At 41.5% G+C, this 24,097-nt stretch overlaps 1 long non-coding RNA gene across 1 annotated transcript; it reads right to left on the reverse strand.

The window, feature by feature from the left end:
* Window positions 1-1,170: 1,170 nt before the first annotated feature.
* Window positions 1,171-23,796, reverse strand: LOC308407464. The gene is made up of 3 exons (XR_013973677.1): window positions 23,513-23,796; window positions 22,657-22,739; window positions 1,171-1,815 (listed from the first exon to the last, which is right to left on the reverse strand). It is a non-coding gene; the product is annotated as an uncharacterized lncRNA (long non-coding RNA).
* Between the last annotated feature and the right edge of the window lie 301 nt (window positions 23,797-24,097).

Raw genomic sequence — 24,097 nt, forward strand, 5'->3', positions numbered from 1 at the left:
ACCAAGCATGCGGTTTGTCTGAATCCAAAATACACTGACTCTCATTCAGTCACAAGGGTTTATTTTACTTCAGCTAAATTTTGATCTGTCCTATACCCAAATTGGCAAAAAATACCTACAATTTGGTATAATTCTTCTTTTAATTTCTATACATATATTTTATATATAATTTTATTATATAATTTTTATACTTTAGCTTTGATTATCCAAACCAGTATCATAGCAAAGAAGCTATAGACACATGCATTTCACACTTTGGCGATGCTTGCAGAAGTTGCAGTACATTGCACTACCAGCAGAGGGAGGTATTTTATTTTTCAACCAATCATTGGAAGGTGTTTAAACAGATATTGCTAACACATTTAAATGAAAATACACATCAGCCACCTAGGTTAATCCTTTCTGGCATAGTACCCTGGAATTTAATTCATAGCTTCTTTGGTCACTAGCAATTTCTTAGACTTATTGGAAATATATCTTCTCCCCAATGCTGGTACTGCAGCTTCTGCATGAGTGTTCATTTCACGCTTTGGAGAGACAGAGTGAAATGGACATAATGGACTGACGTGTCTTTTGTGATTAAATCGTGATTAAAGGTTGTTACAAGATCAAGGACTCAACGTAATTAATATTAACTTAATATTAACTTGACGTATAAGCACGTCCAGGTGCATCACTTCCTATATTGTTATTTATTATTATTATTGCTATACAGAAAATGTAATCTTTGGTGTGTGAAAAAAATTTTTTGAGGTGCTTTTTTTTCTAAATGTCATCTTAAATGTTATCTTTCTCCAAAGCATGGGGTCAAGGTTTTTGTATAGGTCTAACTTTAACCTTATTCTGTTTGGGATCTATTTTGGATCAGGTCTAATCACTGGAGTTCTTCAAAAAACATAGTTTTCCTTTGAGTGCTGCTCAGATGGGACATCCAACCCAATCAGACCAGGTAAGATGACATTCAGCATATAAAGCCCACACTAACATTTGATAACTGGTACTAAGCAGTTATACCAATACTGTGTCAGTGTTATTCTGACCCAAATTTTTTAGCCCAGTGTATTTGTGTGTATATATATATTTTATATAGTTTAGTTCCAGCCTTAGCACAACACATTTTACTTCTCTCCCTGGTAAGTCCACACGTTGAAAGAAGAGACCAATTTGGCATTTCACATAAACACTAGGATTAGGCTTTATTGATTAGACATTTGCTTTGGTGTCATTGACACATCTGTACATGCATGTATTTCCACCAGTACTTTTCGTACACAGCATCTTTTCTCAAAGTTTTCAGCAATGCCACCCTTTAGAAGAAGCACACGTTTTGACAAATCTGGAAAGAACAATAAAGTAAGTCTCCAAAGGACAACGCAATTACAGCAGCGCACATCAAAAAGCACAAATTTGACAAGATGTAGTATCTATAATTACTTACCTGCCTTGTTTTACTCAGATTAAGCAAATTACTTGAGTGTCTTTTGGGCAAACTGAATGATTGAGATAAATCCAAGCAGTAACTGGTGCATCATGTGTATTATCCATGAATGGCTTTGTATCTTAGTCCAATAAAGAAGCCAATCTAACCTCAGTTTTAGATTTAAAGCTGTTTTCTGATTAATTAACTCCAGTCTTTCAGGGGTGTTTTTTTCTTGTCACTCTGAATGTGGATTGGGGTGATCAATGCACAGCTACAGCTGGTTGAAGGGGACCAAATCCATTGAACAGTTGATTTGGTTCCATTTTACCAGCTTTAGCAAAGCATTTTAGGGTAGAATCTGGTCCAGAAGAGGTGACAGGAAGAAGTGAAGATGCCTGAAAGAGACAAAGCCAGAGAAAGGAAATGATAAGAAATGACGCTGTTCACACCCACGTGTCGTCAATAAGCAGTAATAAAACATTTGTACAAGCTGCAACAAACCAAACAGCACAATGCATCAGCAAACAGGCATTGATTGCTAGAAAAAAATGTTGCCCTTAAAAGAGTGCATGTTACTGCTTAGAAGAAGCCAGATGATACAAAAAAGGTATGGGTTGCAAAAGACCAAGGGAAAACGATGAAGAACAGAAGAGAGTGAGTGAGCCAGAAGGTAAGACAGAGAAAGGGGAATAGCAGGTAGGACGGGTGATGAAAAAGAGATGAGAAAAACAGAAAGTGGGGCCCTGAGAGATAAGAGAGGAGCACATATAAACAATGGTTGCAGACAAACTTGAAAAAACAATGAATTCATCACCTAACTGCCAATACTGCTAATGAAGCCAGTGGATAGGACAGCAGGAAAATTAACTCACATTGACCTCTAGCCTTACACGTGGAACATCTCCTCCTCTCTCCATTTCACCCAGTCTCTCCTCACCAGCCGTTACTGTTCTCACGTCTATGCACTAAGTTCTGGCCCATAGTTGGGCCTGTTCAGTGTGGTGGCACAAAGATGATGTACTCAGCAGTCTTGCTGCATGGCTCTGCTCGTCTTTGGAACAACTCACTCATTTCCTGGTTCAGTTAGCCTAGCTAATCATTTAATCATTAGAAAATAAACTTTTTAAGCAGACTCATGGCCCTAGAAACGTATTGATATATGTTGTGTTTGGACTGTACTTTTTCATAATTGACTGATCTTATATGATAATCAATGGCTTAACTGAAATGACAAACCTGCTAAAGACTGTTTTTATATTAACAAAGGATCCGATACATAAGTGGACATGGGAAAGGATGGCTCGTACTGAAAATTATTAAACTAAAGTTTTGTTTTGGACTCTAATGTGAAAAGATGCGTACCATATGTGCATTGGTAGCATCAGATACAAACTAGCTGGAACAGACCACACTAATCTGCAAATGGAGCTTTCTAACAGAACGGCCACAAGTAACTCATCGGGTATCCTTCCACACTAAGCTTATATAGGCTGAGATTTTTAAGTGCCTTAAGCCTGCCCACGGTTTCTCTGTACTGAACACGGTCCCACCCCTTTCTCATTCAAATCCCAGAACACAGACATGTGGTCCTATATAAACTAATTCAGATAAATTCAGATATTTTTATATTTTCAAAAGCATTTTTTTCTTCAAGCTTTCGCCCTGAGCCATCATTTGTGAGGTGTTCACTGGAGTCTTTTGTGGCAGGACTGGGTTTGTTGGTGAAGGTCATTTTGAACTGTGGGGGAAACTCAACGGGTGAGTACGCTAACGCTGACTAAACTTTTAACAGTTTTCCTAGTTGTCAACAAATCTCAATTGTCATCTTTCCTATTCCACTGGTGACAATGAAAACACACACAGTTTATTCTAACTCAGTCCCACCAACGCCATACTGGAACAATAAATATGGGTAAATCCACAGCTGAAGAAATTCACTGTTTGTGCCAAATTGAATAAAAAAAAATGTTGTCCAGCAGTCACAGCCTGCTCTGTGTAGCTCTACTAGGATTTAGCACTTAAAAATGACACGTGTAATTGTGAACTTTCAGTTCTGTATCAAATCTGTCAAGATAAGAAATACAACAACCTAACACAAATTGCATAAAAAAAAGTGTAAATACTAGCTGCGGATGTAAAGACAGGGTCCGTCCAGTATTTCTTTCTCTCTCTTTCCATCTATTTAATAAACTTGCAACCTATGAGACCGGCAAATTGATGAGGAGGACACATCCTTGAGTGAGGAGGAAAAAAGAGGGGGAAGAGAGAAGGGAGAATGACAGGAGGAAGAAAGCTGGAAGTAGCACACAGAGGAGAGGACAAGCCTGCATGGCCTGAATTCTCTACCTGTCCTCGAGCTGCAGTTGCTCTACCTCTGCAACATGCAGCACTGCAGTGTGCACGTGTGTGCGTACTCTGTGCTTCCAACAGAGTATCCTGTGTTGATTCTCATGTCTATATTTGATCCTGGTGTTGCAAGTGTGAACTGTGCCTGTGTAGAATGTTCACACAGGATGGATGGTGAGGCCAAGTACTACCCGGCAAGCTTCTCTGTGTGGTCAAGCACAACTATCAACTTCAGAGGAGAAAGCGCTGCACGCTGAATCCTTTTCATAGCAGGATTTTCAGTAGATTGAGGAGAGAATTCCTGCCTGTGCTTTATTCTTGCAATCTGTGGCCCACACACTCATCAAACAGGCAACCCTCCTTCACCCCACACACCTCCACTCAGATCTGACATCAAACAGAATCATTATAAACAGAGCGTTTTATCATTAACCTCGCTCAGATGCCTGCTGAAGGCTTCACCGGTGAGTGCTCTTTCAACATTAAACTGTAAGACAGCTCTGTCAAGATCACAACTACAATAAGTAAAGGTGTTAAGCATTCATAAGTTTAGCAGTTCAGGAGCTCAGCGAAGTGGACTTTATATATGTGGGTCGGTCGGAGTGCTTAGTGTGTGTGTGTGTGTGTGTGGGCCCTCTTGCTTGCTGCTACTGTAGGTGCCCTCTATGAGGCTGACTGCATGGTTGGAGATAGGCTGGCTATTTTTCTATTCTGGGACCGTGCTGTCCGCTGCATTCCTGCCCTTATATTGGAGACAGAGGGGAGGAGGAGTTGAGGGTTAGGGACAGCTGGACGCCTGCAGAGGAGCGAGGGAGAGACGGAGCGGTAAAGACAGTTAGGGAGTCATAGTGGGAAGGTCAGTGGGGGTGCACGGCATCCCTGGGGAGGCTCACACAGTACAGGTAGTGTTACGTAGCAGCTGCCTGCCCACAGCTAAGTAAGGCCCCAGCAGGAGGAGTGACACTTTGAAACCAGTCCCGCTGTGGACTCTGTCACTCTTGCTCACCATGATATTTTCATTTCAGATGTATGGCCTGACACTGGGGGCTGCACTAATACAACCTGCCATACGCAGCCACTCCCCTCACTCTATCAGTCTCTTCTCTCGCTGACCATGTCATGCGTTCTGCCTATCAGTGTCCTACTGCTTTTTCGGTGTCTAGCTGACTGACTGCCAGACCTTGGTTCTCCATCAAGCGCCAATACTGTGGGAGGGCGAGGCCAGGAAACCTGTCAGACCATCACTTCCTGTCACATCAGTGTGAAACCCCTGATGGTTCTGAGGGCCACTGTTGCAAAATAGCCATTAAAATCCACTTAAAACCACAATAATCTTCTGTAATGCGGCATTTAAATGAAGCAGATTTATACAAAGCATCCTAATGAAGGTCTGTGTGCATGTCTGATGAAGATGTTTGCCAGCTGGTAATTAGCTTAATGCAAGGCGCACCATAGTAATGAAACAAGTTGACCTGTGGTCAGGCTGTAAACTTTATCTTCTGTGGCTGGCTGTATTAATTCCCTCTAATTACCTAGTGACTAGAGGCAGAGGGAAAAGTGGGACGTATATCATCAAACTAAGCTTAGACATTTCAATTAAACCTAATTTCTATGGGAGATGTGATGTAAAATAAAAGTCCATAAGCAGAGACCAGCCCTTAAAGACTTGGGGGCTGGTGGGTCAGCACCTCTCAAAATGAAAGGACCTGTGCCACGAGGTTAGCAGTGCTAATGCTGCTGCAGTCCACTGCAGACACCGCCTGGCTGCCTGGCTGGCTCTTCTTCTACCACCGACCCCTCCTCCGCAGCATTCGGACGTGAGCAGCGCCCAGCGGTTGACTCAGCATTTTTCTCACGCCTGATTGGTTGATCAGAAGGGGAGGCAGGAGTGTAACAGGGCCCGTTATCCTCTGCTCAGCTGGTTCCTCGCTCTCTCCCTGAAGATAAAACACGTCTATTGGATTAAAAAAAAGAAAGTTTCCTGACCTTGTGGCGACTGCTTGCCTCAGGTGCCGCACCGCGACTCTTTCTTTATCAACCGTCTCAGGGTTGCTACGGCCTTTGATGATTCTATCTCAATACTGTAGTTCAAATTGTGGAGCAACGTTGACATAAACAGTGAGGGCAATTGGTAGACCTTTGTGTCTTCCAAACTCACCTCTCTTTGCAGTGGATAAAATACCATGATCGGGTTTGCTTGTGGCCAATAAATGCATCTTAGCTTGGGATCTTTAATGTCTCTTTCATTAAGCGTGTATGCAGCACTCATACTTTGTAATTATTGCAGCGTTTATCTTCTGCTGCTTTTGATTTTACCTCACAATGATTTAATCCTCAAAGTCGCTTTATTCCTTAACCTTTTAATCTAACGGCAACACCCTTAAGACGATCAATACCTATTTAGATGATATATTTAATTATATCCTCACGCTTTGGCCCTCCCACCACCACAACATTTAAACAGGATTTGACTGTTTTCAGCACTTTAATTTCCTTTTTTACAAATAGGACTAAAGCCTGTTTCCTTAATAAACCCTCTCTTCGAGGACTTTGTGAGTTTTCACACTTGGCAGGAGTGAAATACTTTTCATTTAAGGAGCTCTACACAAACTTTTGCCATCATGCACTTTGGATGCAGACTGCATGGGCTAGCCATGAGCTAGCCAAGGTTAAAACAGTGATGAGACAAGCATTAGACTGTCCTGCACTTTTATACTGCTATGTTATATGTCAAAGATATATTATGTATATATAATGAACATTAGCATAATGAAAACAAACACACTTAGACATGACACTAGCTATTCTGCCCTCTGCTCTCATACTGGATATTACTGTAGAAAACAAATGTTAGTTATGCATTTGTTTGGCTTTGTGCCATTGCATGTTTAAGACAAAATTCATACAGTTTGACCCTGCATATAAGTTAGCATTGTGACTAATATTTTCTGGTGTAGTAGCATTTCTTCTCAAGTATGACTTTGCTAGTGACAATGTTAGCAGGTGAGATATGGTTAGTCAGTTGGCTGTAAATAATCGGGCCATGGTTTAAAAAAAATGGTAATATTAACTCCTCGCTCTTAAAGGCAAGAACGTATATTTTTAAAGTTACATTATAGTCGATTTACAAGGACAAGACTTTGATAAATGAAAAAAGTTATATAATGCAAATTTAAGAGCAAAGGGTGAGACAGTAAGTGTCCTTAATGAGCCATTTTATTTGGTAATTTCACCAAATATATATTCTGAAAGTTGGAGCCCTATTTGGATCTCCTCACATAGCACACATGTGAGTCTACTACAGTTTTACTGCCCTTTGGACCTATTCACACTATAGCAGCACACCATCAATAACTGTAATGAGATTAAAACACACACACATTAAAAAAAAGCACAGGAAAGCTCTTATTCCTGCCAATGTAGCTGTGTGTGATTTTATGCGATAGAAAATGCTGAGCTGTAGCTTCAAAACTTAAATGGAATTGGTGTCTAAATATGCTGGAGACAGCCAATATCTGTAATTACACGCTCATAAACTAATGTAAAGATATAAAGAATTCCTGCATACTGGGCTGTCAGTAAACTTCTTGGGAAAGCAGAGGAGATAAATGGCTCCGATAGACAGTAATGAAGAGAAAAGCCCCTGTTTCTCAAGGAAAAGGAGATCAGATAAGGAGAATGAGGAGTGCTCCAGAAGTTAAATTAAAACAATTTAATGAGCAGGTTTTTGATTTTTAAAAGAACTCTTTGAACGATATTAAGGGGGAGAAGACGTCATCCGGTTCGGAGAATGATGTCATGATCCATATGCAGTGGCTGCCAAACCGCAGCAGACCTGCCTTCTGTCTTCACCTTTCTTTCTCCCCTTCTCTTCTCTCTCTCTCTCTCTCTCTACCTATGCAGGCTGATTGTCACTCTGAGCACGCTCCCCCTGCCCCTCCCCACCCCCACTCCCCCTCACCCCACCCCACCCCCTTTCTTAACGAACCACCGCTGCCACTTAGGTGTTTTAGTCATGCATTACAGGCTGCGGCAGGGCCACAAAGGCGTGCTTGATATACACTCTGTTGTGAAACAAAAAATCCAATGCAGTTAAAGTCAGAATGGGCGCTCGGGTGTAAAGATAGAAAAGAACACGTCAGCCGGGGCTATCACCAGACAGTGGGACACCCACTCTTTTAAAGCTTGAAAAGCTCACAGAGACGGAGAGGCTTCATAACAGTGTCCTTGTTTTAACGTGGGACAAAAAGGAACTAAAAGAGGGCCTGAGCTAGTTAGAGCCATCTAGATTACAATCAGCAGCAGATGAGTGTCTTGGTTGTTTCTGTGAAGACGTGTGTCGGGATGGATAGGTGTAACTAAAGTGATAAGGTTTTCACTTACAGGCAACATAGTGGGAATAAAGAAAGTTACAGTGTATCATTCTATTGATACATTTTATTGGTCTTCTAATCATTGGTTGGTCATAGATGAATAATTTGGCTATCATGTTAAATTATGAACATAAGTAAACTACAAGTTTGAGCCTTCTGCATCATTTAAAGCAGGGCTAATCAGTGTCAGTATATGAATAAGGACTACTCAGGTATGTGAAAAGGGGCTGCTCATATTGAGCGACTCAACAAGGTTGACTCTTCAACTGTACAGTTCCTTTTAGCTAAAAGATCTTCTTTGACATTTGATTTTGCAGTTTCCAGTTTTACTGCTTAGGTTTATTCTTACTATCATCATTCATTCTTTCCACTTAACAGTAAAAACGATAAAGAAAAAATGAAAAGCAACCTGTTCAGCAACGATACAGTGCACAAACTACAGATAGGTTCTCATTATAGGGCGTCAAACTACGGTGTTAATCACAAGTCTCTGGTGTCACAGAAAAACATAAATGCATAAATGATGTCCTTCACATACTTTATTGCAATGGCCAATACGTCACGGCACTGACGCCACAGAGCAACAAAGTGCACTGAAGGAGTCAATGGTATGGATCACAATCATGTGGAAGAAAACAGGACTCTAAATAAATGTCAATGTCGGTCCGACTCTAATAGAGACTGTAAGAAAGTTTAAGGGAACAAATCTGTGCTGCTTTAATCTCCACTACGTTTATATAAAACAACTGTGCTCTTTACTCCACCTTCAAGTCATTTTTGACCAGGATATGTCCTTCAACGCACATATTAAACAAAGATGTAAGACTGCTTTCTTCCATTTGCGCAACATCTCTAAAATTACAAATATCCTGTCTCAGAGTGACGCTGAAAAACTAGTTCATGCATTCATTACTTCCAGGCTGGACTACTGTAATTCATTATTATCAGGAAGTCCTAAAAACCCACTGAAAAGTCTTCAGCTAATCCAAAATCCTGCAGCAAGAGTACTGACAGGGACTAGAAAGAGAGAGCATCTGTTTAAATCCAGAATTGAAGTCAAAATCCTGCTCCTCACATACAAGGTCTTAAATAATCAGCTGATAAAGACTTGCTGATTAGAGGGCTAGTCTGGTCTTGTTTTTCCTTTACTGGCCAAGCAGGCATGATAGATAGCTGCTCCTTCCTGATCTTGGTTCTGCAGGAGGTCTCTGCCTGTTAAAAGGCCCACGTAAGGCCTCGAGCAAAAACAGTTGGACTCGACGACTATCTGTTCTGATTTTAGAAACAGAATATCACTTCAATCACCAGGATCATTTTAGAGAGTCACTCAACTTGTTCTTTTCAAATTCACAATGAGATCTCATCCCATTGAGGTGCCGTGCTGATGCCCCCAGATCCGACAGGAAAAAAATGTTTTCACTCTACGAAGTGGAATTCGTTGAAAAGAAACCATAACTGCTACAATAGCCCCAGGCTAATACACAACCCACTCATGATGTTCACTAAACCTATAGTTTCTACTGTAGCCCTGCTGCTGATACAGCACTACTTCTGGTGTGTAAAGCCCACTGTTACAGATGGTAATCCAGCTATCATATACTGTAATAGTCTCTGTGCAACAAAATGGAAGCAATTATCTCAAAGCACACAACGATCGTTGGAACAGATCACAACGCATAACTCTTTATTGGTTTGGGAGATTTACTTTCTGCGACTGGCTCTCTCTCTTTGTAATTCATGTTCTTTACAATTCTTCTCTTCTTTTGTTTCTTCTCTTCCTTTGTTTATTGATCATTTGTTCCTCGGCTTTCTCGTTAGGCTTGAACCCCTTCCTGGGGCTCTAACGTAGCCTTCGTGCCACCACAACTGCCTTCTTCCTTTCTCTTTTCTGTCCCCTACCTTGCTCTTTTTTCCTTCCTCTTCAATAACAGAAGTTCTGAGCAGTGAGGTGATGACAGGGGAATGCTAAGTAGCCTTGTCCCGACGCCGCACTCTCCTCCTTTTAGATGTATGTGTACTTACAGGAGGGAAGAGAGGCCAGACTCTGCGCTCTGCTTGCTTGACTGACGGACTCCCTGACTGACATGGTCATTTTACCAGCGGACAGTCCACAGCTGACTCACTGCTTTTGCTGCCTTGCAGGCTGCTCCACTAATCTTCCTCTTCTATCGTTCTGTATCACCGGCTGTGGCAGGCTGGCTTGCTGACTCCCTGACACTCTGCACTCCAGCACACTGCTCCCAATTACACTCCTCCTCTGGTAGACTGAAGGGAGAAGGATGCATGAGACCCCACTGAGACAGAAGACGTGCTGTATGCACATAGAAATCGCATGGGTAACTACTGCACTTAATGTAGATCATTGACGCTAAGACACCAGACACGCAGGCGCCAATTTATTCAATAAGTAATGTATTTTCTCCTAAATTTGGTCAAAATTACGATTTCAATTACTGCCTGTTTCAAACATCTACAAACCACCAATATCAAAACTCATAGTTGCACTAGAGGATATGTGCAGACTAGACAAGATTCAGTCTCTGGAGACAATGAAGGTCTATGCAAAATGTTTGTGCTCTTGACTAGATAAGAGCCACAGGGTTAAATCTATTGTATTCTTTCATGTCTTCTCTTTTCACTCACCCTGAGATCAGTTGTATTTGAGGGCTGCCCCTGCATGAACCTGGTTCAAGAAAGGTCTTCCTGTTAGAAGGCCGTTTTTCTGCCCCACCGTTACCAAGTGATTGTTTGTAGGAGATATACAAAGAAGAAGGCGGGATCTCTAATACTGATTTAAGCTTACTCATAATGTGCCCTGACATTGACAATATTGCTAACTATCAATATAACTGAAAAGAATTCATGTTCTTGACAATATGATTAAAACATTAAAATGTTAACTAGACTTCATGATGGAAGTCTACACCACATTACCAGCACAAACTACAGCAGTCTCTGTTTTTTTTTTTTTTACTTTAGCTTAATTAGCTTTAAATTCAATTCAGTTTTACTTTAAATTGTACAGCACATAGCACCAAAATCACAACAACTGTTGCCCCAAGGAGCTTTAATAGATTGATACATATTCATAAATATTTTATACAGGTTTTAAGAACTATAACAGTTCCTCCTGTCCTTCTTCATGAGAATTCCTCTAAAAATGAATCTAGAGTACATGAAACCATTCTTTCCCACAGTCTTCCTTCACTATTCTCATAACCAGTAATCAAAATAACAATGTGCCCAGGAATGCATTATATTCTGAGATATACCTTATGAGATACATCAGTGAAACTCTACTTTATATTCCCTGAGATGCCTCTCCAGGCAATATATTTTTTGAAATACTGCGGGACATGGATGGTAGTGCTCTCAGGCAGGAGTTGCATTACAAAAGACACTGGAGCTGTTCGTTCAATAACCCAAATGTATTTTGAAATAATTAAAGGAAAAAAAAAGTGCTTATTCTGGGACAAGTGATAGCCACAAAAGAAACAATTAAAGTGAGAAATGCCTTTTTCTAATTTTTTGGTCAACGGACAACTATTGTGTCGTAAAATTGTAAATGTTATGACCTTATAAACGCAGACAGAGTGTAATTAGAATATCAGGATAACTGTAAACCCTAGCGGTAATCATGGGGAGGAGGGGTGTCAATATAAGGGGACCTCGCATGTGAAAATATGTGTGTAATCTCCAGCGAGCAGAGAGAAACAGTAGCAGAGGGGACGCAGAGGAGGGGGATGTGGTCCACCACCAGCACCACCACAGTGCCCTTGTTCCTTTAATTACTTCCTCTGCTTCACAGCTTCACTGCATAACAATTATCCTGCGTGTTCATTTGAAGGGAGCAGACCCCCTCTCCTCATATCGTGCAGTAACGGACATCAGACAGGCTTGTGATGTCAGCAGCATCGCTTGATGTAAAGAGAATACTAGTGGGAGCCATTAAATTAGACTCGGGTTAATGCAATTGTCTTTTACAAACACCCCTACCCACCCATCTCTACCTCCTGCACAATAAACATGAGCAAAAGTTGCCCGTAGCATTGCTCAGTCCACATGTAAAGTTTTGCCTTTTCCTCTCTGCATTGCATCTTAAGAGCATTCAGCAGATACTAGAAGAAAGGCACTACAGATTATAAACCCCGCTTATGTCCCATAACTGCTACCATCAATTATGCACTGCTGGAATGTTAGATTCTTCAGCTTTTAGTGCTTTAATGTGAACTTACTATTTTTGCAGTGCAGCACACTCACAAGGATAGGAAGGGGTTGGGTCTTTTGCAGTCTATTGGAGTCTAATTCAAGCAGATGTCTGTTTAATTGATCGAAACAAATTACCTCAACATTGATCTCTGTCCCGGCCTAAGCGACTGATCTGCTTTTTGGAGCCACACTGTGTGTGTGTGTGTGTGTGTGTGTGTGTGTGTGTGTGTGTGTGTGTGTGTGTGTGCGTGCGTGCACGCTCGGGGCAGGGTGAATCTTTTTTGGCTCTGACACACTCAAAGAGAACGTATGGCTTAATCGCTAAATGATAAATAGTAATTTGCTTTCTGATTGTGCTGTGTTTTCTTCATTGATTGTGAGGTTTCCTTTGAACTAATGCACCATCATTCTAACATTAAACTGCTGGGCCAATTAACTAATTGACTTTTAAGGCCCATAATTATGAGAAATTCATTAGATGAAGCCGTTTATTATCAAGGCCTTATCTTCTTTCTTTCATTGGTTGTAAATTGTCTCTTATAATTCCAGAGGCATATGTACTGTACGACACATGTTCCATCACCAAAAAGCTCTTTCTGCGTCTGTACAAGACTCCGTTAATGTCTAAGACCAAAAGAACTTTTATAGGCCAAAAAGAGACATCACTACTCATATAGGTACACGTATTTGAGTTTTTATATATTTTTTAAAGCTCTGCATACTTAAACCAAAGATTATACATATAAACTTTTTTTTAAAAAACTTTTGGTTTTGGATTCAATATTTTTTAAGCCTCAGCATCAGTATTTTGTTTACAACATGCTAGGTTTAGGACCTAGAAGCATGAGCACTAAGTTATGCACTAATGCTAACTTGTTTGGTTAGCAAACTATAACTATAAATTGCATGGAGTCAAAGCAAAGAAATCCATATCTACTAATTAGTGCTAAGTAAAAAAGTGATAAAATACCACAATTTCATTCATCAAAACTGAAGTACAAACTTTCAGATTACCTGAACCACAAAGTAAGCTATACTAGTTGTCAAATAATACTTAGCCTAGCCTAGCAAAATATAGATTGGTTACAGCTGCTTGTAGTGGCACAAATCTCAAACAATCTACCATCCAGACAAGTGGAATATTAAGTTAAAAATAAATAAATAAATAAGCGTAAAGAAAAAAAACCACACCCTCCAATTAGCATATTTATCCTTCAGTCATTTTTCATTCATTCAATGAATATAAGTCACACACACGTATGTGTTTATATATACTGGAAAACTGCAAACTTTGGCTGAAGCCTATTGCTGATGCTACAGATAAAAAAGCTTCTACAGCTAAAGAAACAAATCACTGAGCTACCGCCCTCAGAAAAGGTGCATTACAACCATGTAATGTGAACATTAAAAAAAACAGAACATAAACAGCCAGATGAATCAATACTGTGGCTGGGTCTGTTGGTGTTACATATACATTCTAGAGCTACTTCCTGAGTGTTTATGTGGCCATACCCACATTTCATTTAGACCGGTATGTGTGACGGTATCTATGTGTGTGTTTTATATATGTGCCCATTGTGTGAGCAATGACTTTGCAGGGGGTTTCAGATGTACATTTCCCCTGAGATTAGCTTTTGAGACATAAACATAGAATGGGATATAATAGGCTATGTGTGTGTCCTTGTATCAGGGCGAAACGACACATACATTACCACTCCACCGCATCTGTTTCAACTTCCATTACTCTTTACCGCTATTATATTCCGTAGATTGCTGCCGAAGCACACTTACTATAAACATGATTAAAAGAGAAAAAAGTCCCGGCAATAAACTCTGACACTTAATATCAAACGGCTGACTTTACAATCTTCTCTCCTACAGTCTTGTCTTCTACTTCCTTCTGTCTTCTGAGATACACAGAAATGCAGTGCAAGGAGGCATATTAACAATTTAAGAAACTAAACTCACCTATCTAGGGCACCATTAAAAATATAAAGGCCTCATTTGGAGCCATTTGTTCTTCTATCACTACACACCTCATGATGCCACATAAAGTCACCCCTGATTAAAATTCGAGTTATATTCAGGGTTGCGGGTATCTTGTGTACTGCAGAACCCTGCAACCATGTTTTCACCTTTTTTAGAATAAAAATGAAAAAGGAACTTCACAAATGTATCATTTTTCCAAATTTTGAAGTGAGCCATCAGCACTATAACTAGCTTCTGCAAGTGTTTCTTGTTGGTAATTGCTTAAAACATGTTTCCTTATCGTAATGCACATAGGGGCACTGACAAAATAAAAACACACATGGTGTGTTTTTGTTTAAGTAGACAGCAGCACATTAACAAGATTTTACATTCTGAAATACAATAATGTACCCTGTGTGGTGTGCACTGTGTAAAGTCACAGGATATACACCAAACAGACCCTCCTGATTTGGTTACGCTATAAGCTGCAAAAAATTCCCATCAGTTGCCATTGCTGCCTTCTATCACTAGTTGCTGTTTCAATCGTTACCTATCACTTTTCAATGCATATGTTAGTATGTTCTTTGCAGAGCTGACAAGCTTGGTGAAAAGCTTTAAAATATATTCTGCTTCTGTAGGAAATTATTTCAAATGCCTTGTAGTGATACTAAAGATAAGCTATATATGAGAAGAACAGGTAATTAATTTATGGTATGGGTGGTATAAATAAGGCTACTGTGGTGTCAGAAGACACACCTACTAGTTGGTAGAAATATCACTTAATCTCTAACATTCTTTACACTAACAGAATCAGAATCAATTAGTGGTGGACAGAAACATAAGTATATTAATACATTTTTTTAAATCCCAAAAATTTGGTGGCATTGTCCAACAAATCATCAACCTAACAGTACGAATAGCTGTTTCAGAGAGGGTGAACATCTAGTGAGGCACAGTCAGCAGATTAACAGCAAGTGTTGCTTTATCAGTCTGAAGAAAGAAAAAAAACACATGAATCTGGTCTCTAGCTGTTTCTTAAGGAGAAATACTGCTCATAATTAAATCAAAGTCTTTGTCTTCATTTTGATTGTGAATCACTTTGTATATTCTGAGTTAAGTTGGTCAATTTGAATTGAATTTAAATTAAATGTGTTTAATTAGTTTGTGAGAAATTTGAGCAGGAAGGGTCATTAATTAATCCTCTGAGCTCTAATCCTTCAACAGACACTCTTGTCTGCGTGGTTGGTGAAACATCAATTTACAATCCATTGATGATTAAAGCTAGGGTTGGGGTTCAGTTAATGTTGACTCCTTTTTATAGAATTTAAAGAGAAATGTAAAGAGATTTCACTTAAAATGTAAAACATTCTTGTTTCTGTTTAATATATCTGGCAAAAACCCAATGCTACCCCTAATCTCCAATGACCTTGTGAGTCTTTAGTGTTAAGATGCAACTGCATCACTTTATGCCTAGGGCATAAAATCATAAACATCTAAAAGCTTTTGGACAAATGCCTGTATAAACTCAGAAAAAAAGCAGGTTTGGCCTCTAACATAATCTTGCCCTGGTTGATTGACTGGTTTGCTTCAGCTGACAGAGAGTGGTGAATCAAGCACTTCTTTACACATGCGTATAGTCAGCTGGATTGTAGGCTCTGCATTAAATTCCATATTCACAGAGGCAATTTTTTTGTAAGTTGCTACAGTCAATGTTCCACATGACTGATCTGTATGTAACTACCACTAATCCCTCACTGGGCCTGTGGATTACAAGCTTTGCCTTTGCCCTTGTGTGGACTCCAAATGGGGAAACAAGTCAGCCAGCCAGCCGGTAAGCTGGCAAGTCAGCCAGCTTTGGCATTGGACTAAACAGCCAGCAAAGAAAAGCTGGAAGAGAGGGTCGGGGAAGCCCTGAGAAGAAGCTGGAGTTCTCAAGGTGTGTGCATGCCTGTATGTGTTTATGTATGCGTGAGTATGTGTGTGTGGATGGATGGATAACTGTCTAGCGCAGAGCGAGTCAAAGCGGTGGCATTGGTTTACTTTTAGCGGGGCCCCCCAGTCGTCCAGCTTTGGCTGTCTCAGCACGGTGCCGCAGTCAGCATTGTTGCATATTTAATGTCCTGATGAGAGCTTCCACCTGCTGACACAGGCAAAGTGACAGAACAATACCCGCCCAGCCCCACCTCATCCCCCCCCCCCCCCCCACACACACACACACACACACACATACACACAGGAGGCCCTGAACACCATCATCAATCCAGCCTTCGCCTCGCCTCATCTCACACGCTCACTCGCCACAACTCCCTCCGCTACGATCCTACTTCAGTCTACGCTGCTCTCTCGTTTCCCTTTTTTTCCTTTACCACCCCCCACCCCATCCGCATCTCCTCTATCACACACTTACTACTGTGCCCTTCTATCTTTGAATTCTCCCACAGTACAACGACCTTTCCCGCTGCTTCTTAAAAATCACTGCAATAAATCCCTCCAACATAAAAACACACTCACACACTTGTACTTACTCACAGGCACACATACTTTACGTTTCTTTGTGTGTGTGTGTGTGTGTGTGTTGGGGGCGCTGGGCAGGGGGTCTTTATGAATATGTTCTCCAGTGATGTGTGGAGCCTCTTCATTTGCGCCTGCTAAGATTAGAACTGTCTCTCATATTGAAGCTTAATTAGCTTTGAAACAAACACACGACTGCGTGTATTGTAATGTTAAACAATTCTTCCTGGCACGAAGCTGTTCTTCGCGTTTATTACCCACCCCTTTTTTTCTCTCCTTGAAAAATCACATTGGCAGGAAGTGTAATCCGACTGCATATCCCTGTCAGACCAGTCGCTCCCACACAGGCACAGCACCCCGGGGTGTACACCTGACCAGGGCCAAATTACCGCACTGAAACTGGCCCAAATAATACCTGAACAGGGACAGGTAAACCTTAAGTAGGCCACATACAGTATTTATATACAAAGTAGGCCAAAATCCATACACTAAAACCTGACATGATTGTTATACCTGCTCCCAAACCACACCCGGATTAGTCACTGTTCCAGCACACATAGACATACTGTGCCTCCCATACATACTTAATCAGAGCTAAAAAATGATTACACAAAGACCTGCATGTCCTGCTGGCTCAGCATCCTGAGACAGATATCATACAGGCTCACACTGTGGGTTTGCCTCATCGTAAGTCTTTTTCGTTCACTTTTCCTGTCACTTTTCTCTCTCTTAGCTGTCTTGTAAATGCCATAAGACATAAACTTCCCCCACTGCAAAGAAGTTGACAGAACAATCAGACCAAGTAACTTGAACGAGAGGTGAAAAATTTAGACTTCTGATTTCAAATGTCTACAAGTAGGCCAACAAGTCGAAGCCAGATCCAGACAGCGTGACTGCACGCAGGCGTCTGAGTGCAGTAATCTGTTAGAGAGGCCTGCAGCCAGTCTCTTCTTCTTCCTCTTTCTGACCGTCCTCTCAGGCCCATGCTATCCATTAGCAAGCATTTAATCACTGCACCATTTACTGGAAACCGCTGTCTGTCTGTAGTGTGGGTATGTCTACTTGTGTGTCATTTTGTAGCATTAGCAAATTCACACAATGTATTCTTAAAGTAAACAAAATGGACTTCTTAAAAACTAATCACCATCACAGGGTGTAGGGAAAAAAAATCCACTTTTGGCCAAATGAACTAAGAATGAAAGACAAATCTGAAAATCTATGACAGCCATGTGGAAAATGTCGACCAGAGTTTAGCTGCATCTACACTTTACTGATGTATGTATCTCATTGAGAAGCTGACTGGACTCAATTGGGCCACATCAGGGCAGAAAAAATTTTTCACATACCTTGCCTGTGATCATGTAGCATGCAGATAGATTATCTACAGCTAGGATGTGGAACTAAAGTAAAATCTTCTTCATCATGGTGGATTTGCTTTGCAGTTAAGTTTAAAGTTCCTTTCAGGTTGCTGCGCTGCAATTTCTCCCGACCTGGGATACATACTTCTTTACATTCCATAGTTGCTCTTGTTCATATGGGCATATAAAGAAGTATGTCCCCCAAGCAGGCCACTGTCCTTGGTGGCGCATCAGGCCTCACACCTCCTCCTCGCTGCCAGCCCAAAACGCTCGTCAATGGGGAGGGGAAAAAAAGTGTCGAATCAGGAACTGCGCTGACCACTGAATGCATTTATGACACTCACCAGTAGCACAGGCTTCAGGGTTCACTCCTCCCATCCCAACAGAGAGAGTTCTTTTGATGCTAACATGCCAAACTTTTCTGCCTATTAGAATAAGGACCCAGCTTTTTGTTCTGACCCGTGGACCAAAAAAGAGCCGAGATGATTTAAAACTTTAATTAAAGGAGAAATCCATGCAGCTAGTTTACACTTTTTTTCATTGAAAAGAAAACACCTACAGCTACCACCAACAAGTCACTATCAACGCTTAAAACACTATGAGTAGACACTTGTAATAAGCCACTATGTCTGCCCACTATGTGACCGCTGAGCTTTGAAATATTGTACATTATGAAGTGATTTTTCTCAAACACACACACACATGCACACACAGCACGCAATTCACCTTGAGTGTCATACTTAGAGGTTCAGCTGCTGTGGGGTGAAGGAGGTGTGGGAGTTAGAGAATGATGGGAAATAAGGGAGATGTTGCACTTACCTACAGGCAGATGTTGGCTAGAAGCCCCCCAGCACGTACACACACACACACACGCACACACACACACACAGGCACACAGATACAAGCCCCCCCCACCCCCCATCCCCCCACCTCCTCCTCCCCTCGTCTCTCGCTTCAGCTGAGACGATGCACCAAAGAGAAGAAGCAATAAAGCGAAAGCACAGAAGAAAAGGAGAGTAGAAGAAGAAGTGCTTCGCTCTCTCTTCCCTCAGTCTGTGTCCCAGGTGCTGCCTCTGCAGTCTGTGTGTGTGTGTTTCGCCACACACTCACTCTCTCTCTCTCTAACATCCTCACTCTGATTCTCTCTTTCTCTCTCACCCTATCCTCTCTTTATAATCTCTCCCTCTTCCTCATACTGAAAACTTTTAGTCCGGTGAACAGCTGCTCGTCCCACCGGTCCTCCACCACTGACAGCAATTCCCCCCCTTTTTTTCCCTCACCTCCCATTCATCTACCCTCTCTCTCACTCTCGTTCTCTCTGTCTCACACACACACATAAACATTGTCCCATGTAGTCTATAGGCTGCCATGCTATGCAGTCACCCCCTGACTGCCCACTCCCCCTCATGTAGCATGTGCTCTCATTCCCTCTCTTTTTTTCTCTCCTGCTCCCATGCGCGCTCTCTCTCAGCCTTCTACCTCTTTCCCAGTCAAACTATAGCGGTGTTACACTTCCATGCTGAGCAGACGGTGGTGGTGATGATGAGGTTTGAATGGCACATGTGGTGCTGCACATGGTCAAAGTGGGGGAAAAGCAAGGGGGAGAAGGCCGAGCGAATTAAATTAATCTCTGTATATGTCGTGTGTTAATTTGTAAATGTATATCAGTGTGCATAGATTGTGTGTGTGTGTATGCGTGTGTGTTCAACTGCCCTTGTTGCTCCAGTGAATCCTATTCACCTGAAGTCCCTTCCCACAAACACAATCACAGACACACAAACACATACACCCTACCTGCTGGCACACACTATCTGCCCTCTCCTATTAGCCTCAGCCCCGAACTCCAACCAACCAACCAACCAGCCAACCAACCAACCACCCGATCTCCCTCTGGTACACACATATAAATACACACATCCCCCATCTCCTTCCCTTCCCCCTTCCTCCCCCCTCCCCATCCTCTCAGAGATCAATACCAATTTATAGGCAAATGCACAAAGGCTGAGTCGCGCTTTTAATGAATTGAACCATTGCTAACGTCAGATATCTAATGAAGGCTCTGAGAGAGGCGTTAAGAAAACCTATGGCGGGAGCTGCAGAAAGCGTGTAAGGGTTATTGGGAGTGTGTGTGTGTGTTTGTTTGCAGAACTGTAGGTTTTTGGATCACAGGTTTTACTCTAATTTCCAGTCAAGATCCCCATTAAGGTATTTAACTAATATAAGACAAGTTCAAGGATAAAATGCGCATGTTCTCCATCCACAAAACACTAATGCAAAAAAACCCCCTAAACTATTAGTAATAGAAAAGAAAGAAAAATGGGGCATGCACTGCTTCTGCTAATCTGCAATGTCAGGAAGTCTCTCTTTGTCTTTGTTCTGTCAAACTTTCAGCTTGAAGGACAATTAAAGCTAATAAAATCTCCATGAAAGCGTGCATTAAAGCATACTGTTGACACAGCACAAAGTTCTCCCCAATATTCTATTTGCTAACATACAAGGAACAAAAGACACATTCCCCTATATAAGAGTCCTTCCACAGTGAAGTGGAAAATGGATATTTTGTAAAAGCTTCTACGTGCATACATTTTCCACTTGTGTTTGTGCCTAACCACTCACATATTGTATATTGCTTTTCCATGCTACATAATCTGACTCTCATGTCTTGTCCTGCACTTTGAACACACAAAATGCCTGAGTGTATCAACTGCAAATGCAGAAGCTAGTATGTCATCTTCTCTATAGCCGCCCCAATAGCCCTTTTGTGTGTTCCTACCACTGTGTAACCAGTGCCATGGGGGCTGCACACATCAGCCCTGCCCGCCCAGTAATTAAACTAAAAGTCTCTTCCATAAATCACAGTCGTCTTCTTCTTTTCTCCTCTCTCGTTCCTATCCTATTTTCTCTCCCAGGGATGGAACGAAAGTTTTGTAAATTACCAGCTATGGCTGGTAAATGAGAGGGGCTATGCACACTACAAATCCAGCTCTAGACACAGACACATTAAGAAGAATTAAGCCACCTATCTAGCTTCTTTGCCATCATAGTCACAATATTCCTGGCGGGAATTACAATTCTCCGGGGAGAAGTAGCCAGTTCCTGCAGATTGCAAGAGCTGCTCAGCATGTAATGTGCACCCTTGCTCCACTACAATACATAGTTGGGAATGTACCATCAGACAGGACTTCTTTAGAACAAGGTGAAGTACTAAAATGTTTTCTCATACATGCAAATGAAATTGAAACAAATATAAACCTCTTCATTCTTGTACCCTCTCAACATTTAGAGTCCCTATGGTTAAGCTAACACAGTTTCACACAGGCTTCTTTTCATACCAAGTGGAGGATAGACACATTCCCTTCAGTCAGCTGTGTCTGCTAAAGCATGTAAAGCTATGGAAGTGCTCTCTTACAGGGATGGGCAAAGATACCCGACACTTTGCCACCTCCTGTCAGTGCTCTGCATGCTTGACAGACAGCTGACTACTGCTGATCTCCCTGGTATCTGCTAACTGGGTAAAATTAGCCTGGACAACGGCAACACAGAGAGAGAGAGAGAAGGAGAGACACTGGAAGAGAAGTAGGGGGAATGATAGAGAAGGATGGGAGCATATGCGGGACACTTTTAGAACCTTGCTCTTACTTTAAACTTCTCTCGCTCCTTCTCTCTGGAGAGTGACACATGTGTGTGCCCCGTCTATAGATAGAGCCGAGGCCCCGTTTGGACGGCCGTCCCAACACAATGATGCAACTGATAGAACTCACCTGTGCTGCACCATGTTCAACACCATGCATTATGTTCTGCTGCTGCCATATGGAAATATAGTGGCTCACATGCTGCATAAAATGCAGTGGAAAGTTTTATAAAAACTGGCAAAAAAAAAATGTGAGGCGATGTGATAATTTCACATGTGTATCATGTACATGTTCACAATCTGAGCAAACAGACAAAGGCAATAGCACAATAAATAAAATTTTTTAAAAAGTACTTTAAACTTGATGTACATTGTGTAAATTCATATTCCATAAAGAGAGACTGAGTCATTTCCACCATTTCCAGTTTTCATTCTAAGGAGTTTTCACTGAGTGTGAAATACTTGCTTCATCTGTCCAGAATGTTGAGTCTCAGAGATAACCCTTGACCTTTCAACCCTGTCCAACATGCAGCATGTTGTAACACTTTCCCTGCTACCACCAATCAAAAAAACAGCGGCGCAACAAATAAATAAGAAGACTGTTTCCAGCTCGCTCACTCACATTTGGAATTTTTTCTTTCAAACCAGCAGCTAAAAAACAAAACTAAAATAACAAAACTAAATACTTTACTCTGTGAGAAGGCGGACAAAACAATGGTACACATACAGAAACACACAATATATGCAGTGTGTAAGCACTATGAAAACAAAGAAAGCAAAATTTTAAAAACACTTATTCTACAAATCTCTAAACACACACTGAGGCACTTCAACACCTACCGTAGTAAAGGTGATCCAGATGGGGATGGTGGCCCATGCGGAGTGAAGCAGTCGCTGCAGGCGGAGTCTCGCCTCCCTGGGAGCTGAATCAGCGATGGAGAGTTTAAGGATGCGGAGAGGAAAAGGGGAGGAGGAGGAGGAGGAGGAGAAGGAAAGAAGGAGTGAAAGGAGAGGAGAGAAAAGAAGAAGGGGGTCATGGGACTTGTGACTATCTCTCTCTCTCTCTCATTGCTGGATGCAAAAGGAGGAGGGGAAAAACAGGCAGACCAAGAATAAAAAAAAAGACATGCATGTAGAATTGAGAGTAAAAATAGTGGCCATAAAAGAAAACCATAGAGGTTTGTGTAAGAGGATTCGATTTTGAAGTGATGACTGGGCAGTGAAATGCGTCAGCCGGCAGCTGCCCGTCCTTGCGCACCACACCAGGCCATGTAAAGTTAGAAGGAAGACAGCTGATCAGACTACCAGAGAAGGAGATGGAGAGAGATAGTGAGTGCTGACAGAGCTGAAGGACAAATCGGGAAGAGGGACAGGGAGAGGGAGGGGTTGGGAGAGCGAAAGAGCGGGAGTAAAGAGAGGCAGTGCGCAAGGAATTGAGGGAAAATAACGTAAAGAGTAAAATGAAATAGAGAAGAATGAAGGAAGGATTTGGAAGGTAGAAAGGAAAAGGCAGGAAAATGAAAGACAGGAAGGTAAAGTAAAAGGAAATGGGAAAACAAAAAAGAAGGGAAAAAGAACTGAAAGAAGGAAATGCAGAAACGCAGAGGTGCAATGTTTGGAAGAGGAAAAAAACAGAAAAATAAAAAAGAGCAGTTGAAGGGGGAGCTTTTAAAAAGTAAACTTAATTATTTCTTACTCTTTTCTGTCTTTCTTGTCCTTTTGCTCCCATATTCCACTCAGTCATTTTCCAGATATGTCGTCCAGAGGTTGGTAAAGGCAATTCCTCCGCAGAAAAAAAAAGATGAGGGAATGACTACAAAAAAGAAACAATAACAAAACCCCCCCCCCAAAAAACAACAACTTAGATATCAAATTCTTAAAGTAAAGTAAAAAAGGGTTTTTAATGATAAAAGGTCATCTGATACCGCTTATGAGCAGTGATTTGTACGTTGATTTTTTTTTCAATATGGGTGTCAAAAATAGTCGAAAGAACATTAGAATGAGAACACTGTGAGTGAGGGAAAAGCAGCGTAATCAGAGGAAACCCCCACTGTCCCACGATTTTTATACCAAGGTAAGAACCAGAGACACACACCCCTCTGTCAGCCCACCCATGTAGGCAAGATCCACGGCCTTATTTAGAGAAGCATGGCAAAAAATAGCCTCCCAAGTGTTGCTTTGAGGTGTCAGGGGTGGGGTGGGAGTGTCTGTGTACAGAGGGTGGGTGGGAGAATAGGAGTGACAAGATGGGAAAGACTTGGAGATGAGAAAGGTTGGGTCA

This window comes from Rhamphochromis sp. 'chilingali', assembly GCF_963969265.1.
Source record: "Rhamphochromis sp. 'chilingali' genome assembly, chromosome: 12".
Taxonomy (NCBI): Eukaryota; Metazoa; Chordata; class Actinopteri; order Cichliformes; family Cichlidae; genus Rhamphochromis; species Rhamphochromis sp. 'chilingali'.